This window comes from Camponotus floridanus, unplaced genomic scaffold (assembly GCF_003227725.1).
Source record: "Camponotus floridanus strain SB8 unplaced genomic scaffold, Cflo_v7.5 scaffold3, whole genome shotgun sequence".
NCBI classification, from domain to species: Eukaryota; Metazoa; Arthropoda; class Insecta; order Hymenoptera; family Formicidae; genus Camponotus; species Camponotus floridanus.
In genome coordinates, this window is record NW_020229436.1 from 6,913,335 (window position 1) to 6,927,657 (window position 14,323).

Consider the following 14,323-nt stretch of genomic DNA (forward strand, 5'->3'; position numbering starts at 1 on the left):
TAGAATTTTAAAAGCCTTAGAAACCTTCGAACTGAGAGAATAAGTTGTTTTTTTTACATTAAAAAATTTTTCTATTAATTAGAAGAATTAAAATATGTAATTTGTTCTAAATTTTTTAAATAAAATAATCATTCTAAAATATCATCTGTATTGAATTTAATCTGACAACAAAACTTTTGAATTCTAAATTCGACAGAGAAACTAAGTTAAGTCGAAATCAATTTGTTGAATCTAATTCAGTACAGAACTTATGATATTTTATTTTAATCTATTTATTTTTATTCATTATAGTTTATGTACCATACGCTTGCTTATTTCTTACTCTCTTTTTTTTCTGGAGCTAATGTAATTATCATAAAAAATTGATGAAGATTTATTTTTTACTACCACTGCGCTGCTATAGTTATAATTACAATTATAATTGCCCTTTTTAGCTCTTTTTTATACATTGCGTCAGATGTAGTTATCTCTCTACCTTTTGCATTATTCAATCGATATCATTCTTACTTCATATTACTTCTGTTGTAATGATTATTTGACACGCTCGTTCAACATATTATATTATATACTTCTTTCTTATGTAGAGTACAATAAAATTACATCTACCAGCACATTGTTCTTCATACTCTGCTCAATAAAAATAATTATCATTAATCATTAATTCTTTGAATTTATAATTATTATTTTAAGAATCTTTTATAAAACTTGTATATAATAATTGTGAAATATTTCATATGTGCATTACATAATACATATTATATAACACACATCAATATATAACACATATCAATTTATCTTGAAAAAAGTATTCTTTTTTAATTATCGCATATACTTTGAGAAACAGATAAATAGTGAGAAAAACCGCTTATAAAGCTCGCCAAAGAATGAAGACATGATAATGTTTATTATCACTGTTTAAATAGAACTCATTAACTTTTTATTCTATTACGACTATATATTTATTTTATTCGTGAATACATTAATCAAAATAAATAATTGAAATATAAGAACTATTCATATGTTAAAAGTAAATATGTGCATACATTACATTTCGCTACCTTTTCCTGGTTTAATTGATTAATTAGGCAAGTGCTTTGAAAATATTATCAACACCTTTTTTAAGATATCGATATTCGTGCAATTGCCTCCTTATTATTTGATTGCCTCCTTATTATTTGATTGCCTCCTTATTATTTGATTCCAACGTAGTTCTAATTTGCGGTTTAAATACATTATTATACTCTCCATATTCTTTTTATGCAAGGATTTAATTATCTAAAACGAATTATTTTAACATTTATTTCAACAATAATTTCTTTTCATATTATAAAAGTCTGTCACAATTTCTAGTTATTAGAATAAATAAGATGAAATAGTAATGTGATACGTAAAGATAAATAAGCTTAATAATAAGAAATTAATAATTAAATATATAAACTTATGAAATTTACCTCATCATTGTTTTGACTATTATTAATGAGAAGAGATACTGAAGATTTTAGAATTTGCTGAATATTACTTTTTACGTATTCCTTGATCTAAAACAAATTGCCTTTTAGATTAATATGTAAGCAATTCTACGTTATAATACAATAAAATTTCATATGGTATAATTTGTCTTTAGTGTGATTATGCAACAAAACGTTTGAAGAAATTTAGAATGATATCAAAAGAGATCAACAAGTTAAATTAAAAAAATTTTTACATATAATGTTGTGTAATAGATATATTATAGAAATTTATAAATAATTTTATATATGTGCATGTACATGTTGTGCATATAAGCCCATATATAAGTATATAGAATTTACCTGATCAATTTGTTGCTTAGAATATACATGGTTAATGATCATAGTTAATACTGGAATAACATCCATATGTCTATAAAACAAAACAACAGTCCTATAATGTAACTTTAACAAGTGGAGCAAATCTTTACAATTGCACAATTATTACATATTTTCATAAAAGTTATACTATTACGTGGATTTTATTGTTTCCAAATTGTATAATATGAAATCAAGTATTTGGATATTGCTTGCATGCCTCGCAACAATAGAACAAAAACTGTTTATATGATCGATAGATGTCATATTAGTTGTTAATCGTATATATTGGACAATGATTGAAGAACTGTTGGAACAAGCTAAAAATTTTAAAACACTAGAATTTGATTCTTTCAAATATACGTCATACACCTGCATCCAAATACTATTATTCTCTTTCATCAAACCATTGCAGAATGTCCATTCTTCCCATCCAATCCAAATTCTACGATATTCGGAATAAAATATAATAGATTATTAAAATTTGTAATTTTATCTCTTGATAACATAATTTTTCAAATATTTCACAAAGTAGTACGAGAGAAATGTGTTTATAAAATGATCCTGATTGAAAAACAATTGCAAAAAATAATTAATTAAAAAAATAATTACTTGTTTGGTGAAAATTTGGTACGATTGAAAAGATACCATTTTAATTCATTATTTGCTTTTGACAAGCAATACTCATGACCTATATTACATAACCATCTTGCAGCCTCTTGTCTCAAACATTTAGTGAAAATGCTCTCCTGGGTTGTATTTGATTTAAAATTGGGATATTTTATTTTTAATAAAATAAAACTCAATAGTTCCATTATTTCCTTCTACAAAATATATATATTTTTGTATTAATATATATATTATAAAAGAATTGATAAAATTTGATAAAGTTTTTTTGCACGCATATGCTATTATTTAAAACGTTATACAAATAATCAATAATATTTTTATATGGTTAAAACAATAAATGCATAATTATTATTTAATACACTAATTAATACATTTTAATATTTATTATTATTCTTCCTAATACGAAACAAAAGGTTGCATGAAAATTTAAAGCTTTGGACAATTAAACATTGCGTATATATTCATCCATATTTTATCAAAAAAAAACTTTAAAATATAAAATTTTAAAGTATACATGTTGTGTATATTGTTGAAACACACGTTTTTCTCCTTATACAAACTAATATCATTTATACCTTTATTGGTACGCTTTCTGGAAATGCAAAGAAACCCGACATATATTCCAAATTTTTAAACATAGGATACCATGCGATATAATCTGTATCTCGCCGTAGATAATGTGAAATATTTAAGAATATGGTAAAATTTAGTTGACCTGTCATCAGAAAATGAAATGTGTCGTCGATGATTTTAGCGCGGTCCAGAACATGTATTGTTCTATAGGAATTGGAGTTCAGGTATTTCGAAAGCCTATTCCAATTTTCGGCATCATAATTGACGCGATAGGATCCTATTTGATAAATAAATTCTGAATTAAATTGAATTTTTTTATTAAATTTGTCAAATATGTGTGTGTGTGTGTGTGTGTGTGTGTGTGTGTGTGTGTGTGTGTGTGTGTGTGTGTGTGTGTGTGTGTGTGTGTGTGTAATATAAAATCAACAATTTAAAATATCTTTTGGCTTCTTATTTTCAAAGCGTATAAAAAAATGTATTAGAAATTTTATATTAAAAATTGCGATTATCATTAGAAGAAGGTTATGGATTGAAAATATTAAATCATCACGTTGATAAATCAAAATATTTAGAGAGTTATATTTTAGAAATGTCAACTTAAATTTATTTTGACTACATTCGTGCTAATCAACAAAGAAAATTCTTATATACTTTGTTACGTGTAACATTTAAATGTATATACAATTTTTAGATCGCGCATAAAATTTTATTATAACTGAAGACATAATTTAGCAAATATAATTAATTAGAGGAAAATTAGCTGTTTTCTACATATGTATGTGTAAATATATTTTAGATTAATAATATCAAGATTAATATAATAAATTATCCAAAAATAAAATTATTCGATATTATTTTTAATCATTATTAAATACCTAAGAAAAATATGCTCTCTCTAATTAATAAATTGACGTCAAAATTTACTATTTCTATAATTTAAATAACATACATTGAATTATACAAGATTATCTTTCATATAGTAATGACTCGAAAACAGCCGTTTTGAAAAAGAATGTTTCAAATAAAAGTTGTAGGGTTTGGGGAGGATAAGAAGATAAGAAAATTAACTGCTTCTTGGGTGTAGGTGTCAAGGAAAACCTTGGTTTTTTAAAATAGAATTACTATAATTCTCTATAAATCAATTCCTCACAATATTTCTCATAAAAAGTTATAAGGATAGCCAAAAATTGAAAAATTTATGTGATATTTAATACTTTAAGTTTACAAAACTTTACATAAACCATAAAACATCTCATAAAATATTTTATAATAATAATAAATATAAATAATAAATATGCTTCCCTTATTATCTTATTATATGATTACTTTATTACTTAACACTTAAATATTTTTTAAAGAAAATATGAATTTTTAGAGAGCAACTATATGTAAAAGTATAAAAAATTTATCGTTCAGTATTTACCACTTTGTTGTAAATTAGCTAGTATCCAGTCACTCTGGTTTATGAAATCTATAGTTTGTAATTGGTACGAATTATTTGGTCCTAGCCATAATGTTGGCAAAATTTTCCTTAAAGCGGAATGCGTCCGCGTAGTAAAGTTCACGTGTATCCATATATTTGTAAAATTTTTCACTGATATGTTCAACAAGTTAGTATTATAAATTCTTTCCATATTTATCACAGGGTAATAATTTAACTGTGTCCAGTTAGCTATTCTGTTTATATGATAAGAACGATTTCCAGAAGATTTATCCAAGACAGATTGCAAAACGTTCAAGAAAATAGTTTCGCTTACGTAAAAACTAAAAAATTCAAATGGGTAAATGATAAGAAAAAATTAATAAAAGAAAATATCTTAAAAAGGTATTGAAAAATTAAGATTTTCACACAAAGCAAAAATGAAAGAAAAGAGAAAATAGTGAAAATTATATCAAATGAAATTGGAACGATAAGGAAAGTATTAAGGGTAAATAGAAAATAAAAAGAAATAAAATAAAAATGAAAAAGATAAATGTGTCACAGAAAGACATAAATAGAGAATATAAAAGAGGACTTTTTTAAAAAACAGGAATTAAAAACAGGGAAATGAAAGAAGAAGTTAAAAAAAAATTAAAATGAAGAAAATTAAAATAGATGAATAGAAAAGAAAATTAAAATAATAATCAGTATGAAAATAAAGTAGAAGTTAAAATTTAACACGTAAAAAATTAAAAAGTTTCGAAATTATTAGTAGAAATTAAGTACAAATAAAATTAGAAACACGAAAAGAATAAAGAAAGTTTGGGAAATAAACATAAATAAATTTTTAAAAAATTTCAAAAAGTGACACAAAAAGTAATTATAAATAAAATCAAAGTAAAAAATCATTTAAAATTGTGTATTTAAATTTATAATGTAATTATATTGAAATCTATACATATTACTCACTGATCTCGTAAATACTTCATACCAGACTGCAACAACTTTTCGGTAAATATAATTTGGAATGTGCGAAACATAATGCTTGCTACGAAAATTAACATAATAAAGTAAAATATAGTATATATAAAATAAATTTGCTATATGATTTGAATATATAAATTCATAAACGTAACTGACTTATATGTATAATAAATAAAAGTTAATTTTAATTATACTTTTCTGGTAAACGTCAATGCTTAAATAATTAATAATATTAATAATATAATTAATAATATAAATAAATTACTACTAAGTAAGTTACTTATTTTATTATAACGTTTTATATATAACATTTAGAATTTATGAACAATAATTTATTTAATTACCCTTGATGTAACAAGGAATTTCAAAAGAACTATTGAATTCTGATTCGATTGTGAGCGGCCATGTATCTTTGGTGCCCCAATGAAGAACATCATGTTGCATTTGAATCACAAAGAAATCTTGTATCCGAAAATGCGGAAATGTCTGGGCGCGAAAAGATTTTGATATAATTAAACAAATATATAATCAAAAGCACCATACATTAAAACTATTACAATACTCGTATATTACAAAAAATTTACACACATCGTATACATCGTATACATTCAGTTTTTCTTATTATGTATAACAAAATATATTCAACGAAGTCATTTCAAAGTATATATTTTTAAAGATATTTAAAAGTACATATGCCTAATATATATATATATATAACCAAAGTGTTCTTGCTTATGGGACAAGTTTTGACTAATCATTGTTATAGATCACACAAGTTTTATAAAAAAATTTTGATTTAAATTAGTATAATATAAATAAACAAATAAAAATATATTGCTCTTTGTACATAGAAATATGAATATTTTTATATTACTCTGATTATGTACGTGTGAGACTGAAATACTATTAACGCTAAATATATAAATAACCTTCTGCGGCATAAATTCCAATGAACGTAGAAAGACCTTTGCTTAACCAGGGTTCCCACTTAGGATCGATTGCATTATAAAACCATTCATGTGTCACCTTATAGCTTATTACTCGCACTATTTCAATTTTGCGCATCTCATCATCCGTTTTTTGATTAAAGATAATATCTGCTTCTCTAAAAATAATTCACAAATATTGCAATAAAGTCGAGAATCCTTTTTTAGCTACTCATTGTCAGTTGCATAATCACCAGACACGCTTTTAGAGAATCGTTGTTATGAATATAATTATACAAAAGTTATATAAGAGATTAATTATATTTCGTAATCACTTCGTGTGATCTTAATCAGATTTTGTGATAGCGACATCTTTCAGAAATACAGTAAAAATGTGCAATAAACGAAAAAGTTATAAAAAATGTATTAAGAAAGACCGGAGACAAAATTAACAGCGTCATGAAGGTAACAAGCCTCCTACTAAACTACACAATATGTTGAATAATTTGTACTATATAGTCAAACGCGTACACTTCTATTCTCTTTCTCTTTAGCTATTAGTTCTAGAATGATCATGACGGTTTCACATTCAGGAGTGAAATTAGCGTATTTGCATTATTCACCTAAGTACTTCTTGTTTTAGTTTTATTGTATCTATGCCTAATTAATGTGTATATATTAGCGTAATTATTTGCGGTGCGTTCTTCGAAAATGTATTCATAAGTTTATATAGTTGATTTGACTAATTGTAAGTCTTGCATCATATTTAGATTATAATGCTTTTATTCTAAAAAAATGTGTTTGAGGACAAAAGTAACACGAGACTCTGTGAACGAAAGTAACATGTTTTAATGCTTAGAGCATAAGGGCTGGTCCCATAATGTTTGTACCAAAGGCGATTCTTATTACGTATGCCATAATTGTGATTCGGAATAGATACCAATTTTTGTTTATAAATAGTTATCATACAATTTTTACACTATTATTTAGAATTAAACTATTATTTAGACATAAAAAAGTACAAAATTGATGTGATATTAAGTATAACTATTTAATGATACTATTTATAATTATTTTGCTTAACGAAGATTATTTCTTTTGTAAGTTTTTCAAAAATTATAAAAATAAATATTTATTTTGTTTTTTATTATAATACAAATTTATAATAAAAGTTATCTTGCTTAATGAAAGAATATAATAAAAGTTGCCTTAAATTGGAAATAGTTATTTTATTTTCCCAAAAGTAAGAACTGTTACTTTTATCTCCAGACTATGTTACTTTCGTCCTGAGGCCCCCAAAATAAAAGTAACAATCAACGTACTTATTAAAATCTATGTATTATTTTTATATATAATCTTTTTTGTTACACCTCTAATGATAATTAATTAGTGACCTATAATACAAAAAATGTTACTTTTGTCCACGGTCTCTCCTATACACATTTCAATTACATATACACACATAGACATTAAATTTTATAATATTAAATATATGGAGAAAAAAATATTAAGTTTTGATGCAGAAATTTTTTTTAAATCAAAATATGTCTACCTATAAAGAACGAATCCGAACTTTATATTTTCTTCATTTGATATGTCGTGAAAATTAGGAATCGCGATATAATTTGTTTTCAGACTTTTTCCGATGTACGGACACATGTTATCTAAAAACTGCGTAATATTTTCAACAACTGTATGTGCAAATTGCACATAAGGAAACATGTCTGTTCTACAAAACAATGTGATATACCAACTTGCAATAAAGGCAAGACGAACTATTCCCGCCGCTATGAAATTAACGGGCATTACAGGAGTAGTTTTGAAGAGTATTCATTGCATATTATTTTCATCCATATTTACTTCACACATAGGCATATTTGATAAAGTTATGTAGTTTGCATGATGCTTTATAGAAATATTATAACTAGCATACATACTATCCTTCAAAAGTGGAAATAATCTTCGAGTCCCAAATGTGTGATAATGCGTTGCTGCTAAACTCCTAGCATATGTAACAATATATTTTTAATAACAAAATGTTTTTAATTAAAGAAATATTTTCAGTTATTAGAAATTAAAAGAGAAAGAATGATAAATAGAAAATATATGCAAATATATACAAATGTATATCAAAACTAATAAAAATATCATTAAAAGAATAATATGTATATTTCATATTACAATTATTAATATGTATATTTTATCATAATGCGGTAATTGTGTAAAAAGAGCCTACCCTCGTACAAATGTGTCATTGACATATGTTGTCAAGCTCATATCTCTAATTAATATTCTGAAGGTTTTAGTCGGCGGTCGTTCTTTATTTAAAAGTTATTAAAATATTTATGCATAAAAGTGGCCCCCTCTCCGATTTGCTTTATTTTTAAATATGTTATAGGGAAGATCTTTCCAAGTAATTTCATATATATATATAAGGGTCGGACTCGAATAGCTTTGGAGATATAGGATAAAAATGATAAATACAAAGAAAAGGTGAACGTTCGGAATACTCACCTATATGAAATAATGGGTAAGAATAGAGAAGATTTTTAGGTAACATCGTGACGTTTTTGTAATGAATATTGTACTGCGCCGCGGATTTTTTGCGTTTTTATTTTGCCTTTATTTTAAATGTCTAACGGTATTCCTTTGTTCGACTGTGTTTATATTTTTTTTAAATTTTACCATTTGAACCTGTATAATAATATTTATATTTCTATTTTATATTTTTATATTTTCGATATGTCACATTAGTATATTAATTTGTCACACTAAAGAGGGACCGAAACGTTTGTATGTATGTAATGTATGAATTTATTGAATCTATAAAGAATTATTTTTAAGAAATTTTCTGTCTCGCTTTACCACCTGCGCTGTGCTTGGTCTATGATAGCCTTTATTCTATTACTTGATTTACATGAGGACCATTTAAAGGATTTTTTTGTGTTGTAATTCGAAAAGATTATTTTTTTGAACATTTATTAATGGGTAAGAATACCCAATTCCTATGTATTTTTACCTCCTGAACATGAATATGAAACTTAAAAATGGCGGTTAAACTCGCAAGTTAAAAAAAATACAAAAAAGGTAAATTAAAAGTAAATAAAAAAAGGTAAACAATTTAATTTATATAGAATTTAATACAATTTAAAAATATCACAAATGTATGTGTACACACACACACACACACACACACACACACACACACACCTATAACATATTTAAAAATAAAGGAAATTGATAAATAAATAAAATAGAATCTTTATATTAATATTTCTCACATTTATTTGTTAATAACTTTTGAATAAAGAACGACCGCCGGTTAAAACCTTCAGAATGTTAATCAGGGATAACATCTACACAACATACGTCAATAACAAATTTGTTCGAAGGTGGGCCCATTTTATGCATAATTACCGCAGGAATCGTATTTATAACACTTAAATCATTTAAAAATTACTCACATTCTATCACCTTGTTGATTCATGTAGAAAGTTCTAAAGCCTCCATTTTCACCAAAAATACCGGAAAACTTCATATACAGAGTGTAGCTTCCTGATGATAAAATATATGGAAAGGAAATGGTGGTTATATACGTTTCAGTGTCATAGATAAATTTCTTAGGCCTATGGGGAAAATCTTTTCCTTCATTTTCTTTAGATATTTGGGTATTGTTTGTTACAGTAGTTGTAATTATAGACAGATTTTCTGTATAAAAATATATATGTTGCGTGTCATCAGGAATATAAATGCTGACATTGTATTCGCCATGGAAGACTTGATTGTCATGTAGTATAAAGTGGATGTTATAATGTCGCGGTTCGTATAATTCTGCATCAATAAAAGGAACCGCCGCGACAATGAATATTAGACTGCAATTTAATGCTTTTAGGATTGCCATGTCACTTTTTTTCTCTCTTTCATTCGTTTTATATATCTACGTAAACATCTTTTTTTCTTGAAAAAAGAGGCAAATAAAATAATTTATACGTATGTGTACACACACACACACACACACACACACACACACACACACACACACACACACACACACACACACACACACACACACACACCCACACCCACACACACACACACACACACACACACACACACACACACACACACACACACACACACACACATATAACAAAAAATCTGCTGTAATTATTGCTTTTATTATATATAAGATAGAGAAGAGTAAGTAAAAAATGTCATATCATTTTTTATTAATAAAATATAGCCTTAGGATAAAAGAATTATAATCTTTTAATATATTTTGACGTGCGCAAATATATTAATTTGATTAAGTTTAATCATGCTTACACATTTAATAAAAAATTTCTTTATTCGTCATAATTTTAAATTAAATTGTTTCTTTATTTAAAAAATAATATAATAATATACGCTTCAAAAATTAAAATTTTATAATATAATAACAATTTTGTAAAAGATAGGCATTTTTGACAAGAAGAATTATATTTGTTTTATATATGATTGTATTTTAAAATTATTTAAATTGTCCTCATCATATATAATATATTTTATATATTTTTAAATACGGTTGTGGTATTAGATATTTTGTTTTTATACTAACTCACCTCTCGTATATAATTGTTTGCCGATTAGAATTTAGTTTTTTGATAATAATTAAGTGTAGTTGGCTCGTTGTTACCATATATAGTATCAATATTGATAAGAAATATATCGGTATTAATCTGATCTTGACTTTCTAGAAAACTACCGAGATGTAACAACGTGCGATACCTGATCATAATAAACATGTAATTAAAACAAATTTTAAAATGAAGACAATGTGAAGCCAATTTTAATAAGAATCTTATTAATCAATAAACAAGAAGGTATAAATATTTGATTAAATTTATACTCCGCACTGTATATTTAATTTTAAAGTAATTATTTTTGAAAACATTGAAGAAATAAAAAGATTGTAATAATAGTATTATTTTTAAAAATTGTAATATTATTTAGAATATTATTTTCTTTCTTATAAACAAACAAATCATTTCATCCTTTTTATACTTTAACTTATTGGCCAGATATTATAGACTTTTTTATATTAAATGTCTATAAAGTCAAAATATTTTCTTATTATGTAAGTAGAATAAAGGATAAGTTTCGAGAGAAAAACTTAACAAAACTAAATTTGCGGCATTATATGTCGTATAATACATAATGTTATATAATGTTATTCTTTTATAAGTCTTACACTGAGAAAAATAACCGGTGGAAAGGTAACGAACGGATATTATTCGATTATTAACCGATCACTTTAATCGGATATCTGATAGGAAAGTTCCGAATTTGAACTTTCTGATCAGATATCCGATCGATTGATATTTTCTGACTGCATATCTGATCGGTTTCTTTTTTTTTCGATTAAAGTGATCGATTAATAATCGGATAATATCCGTTTGTTACCTTTTCACCGGTTATTTTTCTTAGTGTACATAAATGATAAGGTATATTATACCAGTAAAAAGTATACAAAGAAGAGATCGTTTTTTTAATTAATTTTCAAATTTATTCAAATTCATCATTTTTGACACATCGTATATTTCCCACAAGTTTTTATATTGCATAGTTATAATTATAAATTTTCTTTAATTATTGCTATTATTACTATGAGTATAAAAAGAGAAACAGTATATAAAAAATATAACATAATCCTTTATTTAAAAAATTGAGCTTTAAAGAAAAAGAATCATAATTTTTCGTTATATATTTCAATAAATTCAGTATTAAATAAAGCAGTTTAAACAAGCATAAACTTAATTTGATTAGATTTAACCACATTGACATTTAATAAAAAAATTTCTTTGTTAAATGCTTTATTTTAAATTTAATTTATTTCTAAGATAATATAATAATATATACGCTTTTGTGAAATTAAAATCTTTTTGCTATAATATCTTTATAAAAACGATAACTTTAAAAAAACGATTGTCTCTGAAGACAAATACTACGGTTTGTATTTTATTTTGTTGTAACTTACCTTGTATATTATGATGTCAATCGATCACAGAATTTAGTTCCTTATGTTAGATAAAAATTAAGTATAATTAACTCTTTATTATCATAAATTTTGTTTTATCGAAAATATATCTATATTAACTTGATCTTACTGTTCTGGGATACTACCGAGAAATGGCAACATTCGATATGTGATATCGTAATAAGCATGTTATGGAAACAACTTTGAAAATCAAAATAATAAGAAATCAGGTTAATACGCGTCTTATCAGTGAATAAACATAATAAAATGTCAATACATGTTTAAATCAATTTTCTTGTTCTATCTGTATATTTAATTTTAAAGTAATTTTGAAATACATTTTAGAACAATTAAAAAGTTGTATCTCTCCATAATTTTATTCCTTTCTTATCCGCAAATAATTCATCGCCGTTTGTACCTCAATTTACTTGTCCTAGTTGTGGTTTTATGGTTATTTAATGTCTAAAATCAATATTTTCTTATTATATAAATAAAATAACAAATATGTGTCCAAAAATAGTTTTGACAAATTTGGATTCGATATTGCACATGGAAGTTATGAACAAAATAAAGAAACGCGAGCAAATTATTATTTATATTATTAACTGTTTGTTTCCGATTTTTGATTATATTTTACTATGACATATATTAATATGAAATACATATTTATTTAATTAAATACTTTGACGTTTAATTTTACATATATTTGACATATTTAATTTTACACAAATAATGATGCTCTTGGATTATTTGTTAACTGACGGACTTCAAAATGACTTAATATGGGCGAAAGACGTCACTTATAAATCTGAGAAAATCTGGAAGCTTTTACTCGGGAATTGAAAATAATACGTCATTCAATGTATTTTCTGAGCATGGGACCAGATTTACTTCGACAATATATTTAATCGATATTAGAGATTTATTCGCAAATCATGCGAACATTGCGGATCCATATCGATTTCAAAGCAAATCTTTCTAGTTCAGACTATTACACTTTTGATTAAGATTTTTGCAATACCTTCGACAAATTCGAGGAGCCAATAGTAAGATGCAGAGTTGGGAACGTTACTTCAAAAAAGTAACGTGTTACCGTTACCTTTACTTTTCGTGTAAAGTATCTCGTTATCGTTATCGTTACTAAGAAAGTAACGATTCGTTACTTTTTATAATATAATATAAAAATTAAATTAATTTATTTTAAATTATAATTATTATTTTATAGTATTTATTATAATTGATTTTAAAATATAATTATTGCTTTTACATATTCGATAATTATAAATTATTCTATCATTGACGTTCTTCATATTCAATTTTTCATTTTTTGTAATTTAGCTTTATAAATACAGAGAAAAACATCATGCATGTATATAAATTTCCAAAATATTTGCAAACTATTTTGTAAGGAATAAATTTTGCAATTATTTAGGAGATACTATCCAGGATTACAAAATTAAAGTAACGATAAAAATAACGGTTAAATTCGTTACCATTACTGTAAAAATGTAACGACGTTACTGTTACCATTACAAACAGAAAAAAATAACTATCCGAAAGAAAGTAACGGTAACGGTAATGGCGTTGCAAGTAACGCGTTACTTCTCAACTTTGATAAGATGTATTTTAAAAAGCGTCCAATAATTACATAATATTATTCTTGATCAAAAATCGAGTTGAAAAGTCCTGAACTATTTTTTTCTGTAATGTTTCATAAAGTAATTATAGAGTAAACTCGCGTCAATCAGCACCGACTTTTAGCTAGGCGCACAACGGTACCTGCTAGTATAGATACATGATAGTATCACGATACTATCATAATATTTGTTACAAATTATATAATATTTTATTAAAATATATATAATATTTTATGATGATGCGAGAAGAAAGTAATGAGGATGCAAGGAGGATCAGAGAAGTAAGATTGGACGCTAAGAAGACGCAGGGT

At 25.3% G+C, this 14,323-nt stretch overlaps 1 long non-coding RNA gene across 1 annotated transcript; it reads right to left on the reverse strand.

The window, feature by feature from the left end:
* Positions 1-6,369: 6,369 nt before the first annotated feature.
* LOC112638434 lies at positions 6,370-12,462 on the reverse strand. The gene is made up of 5 exons (XR_003122996.1): positions 12,376-12,462; positions 10,961-11,126; positions 9,824-9,914; positions 8,297-8,361; positions 6,370-6,538 (listed from the first exon to the last, which is right to left on the reverse strand). It is a non-coding gene; the product is annotated as an uncharacterized LOC112638434 (long non-coding RNA).
* Positions 12,463-14,323: the final 1,861 nt, after the last annotated feature.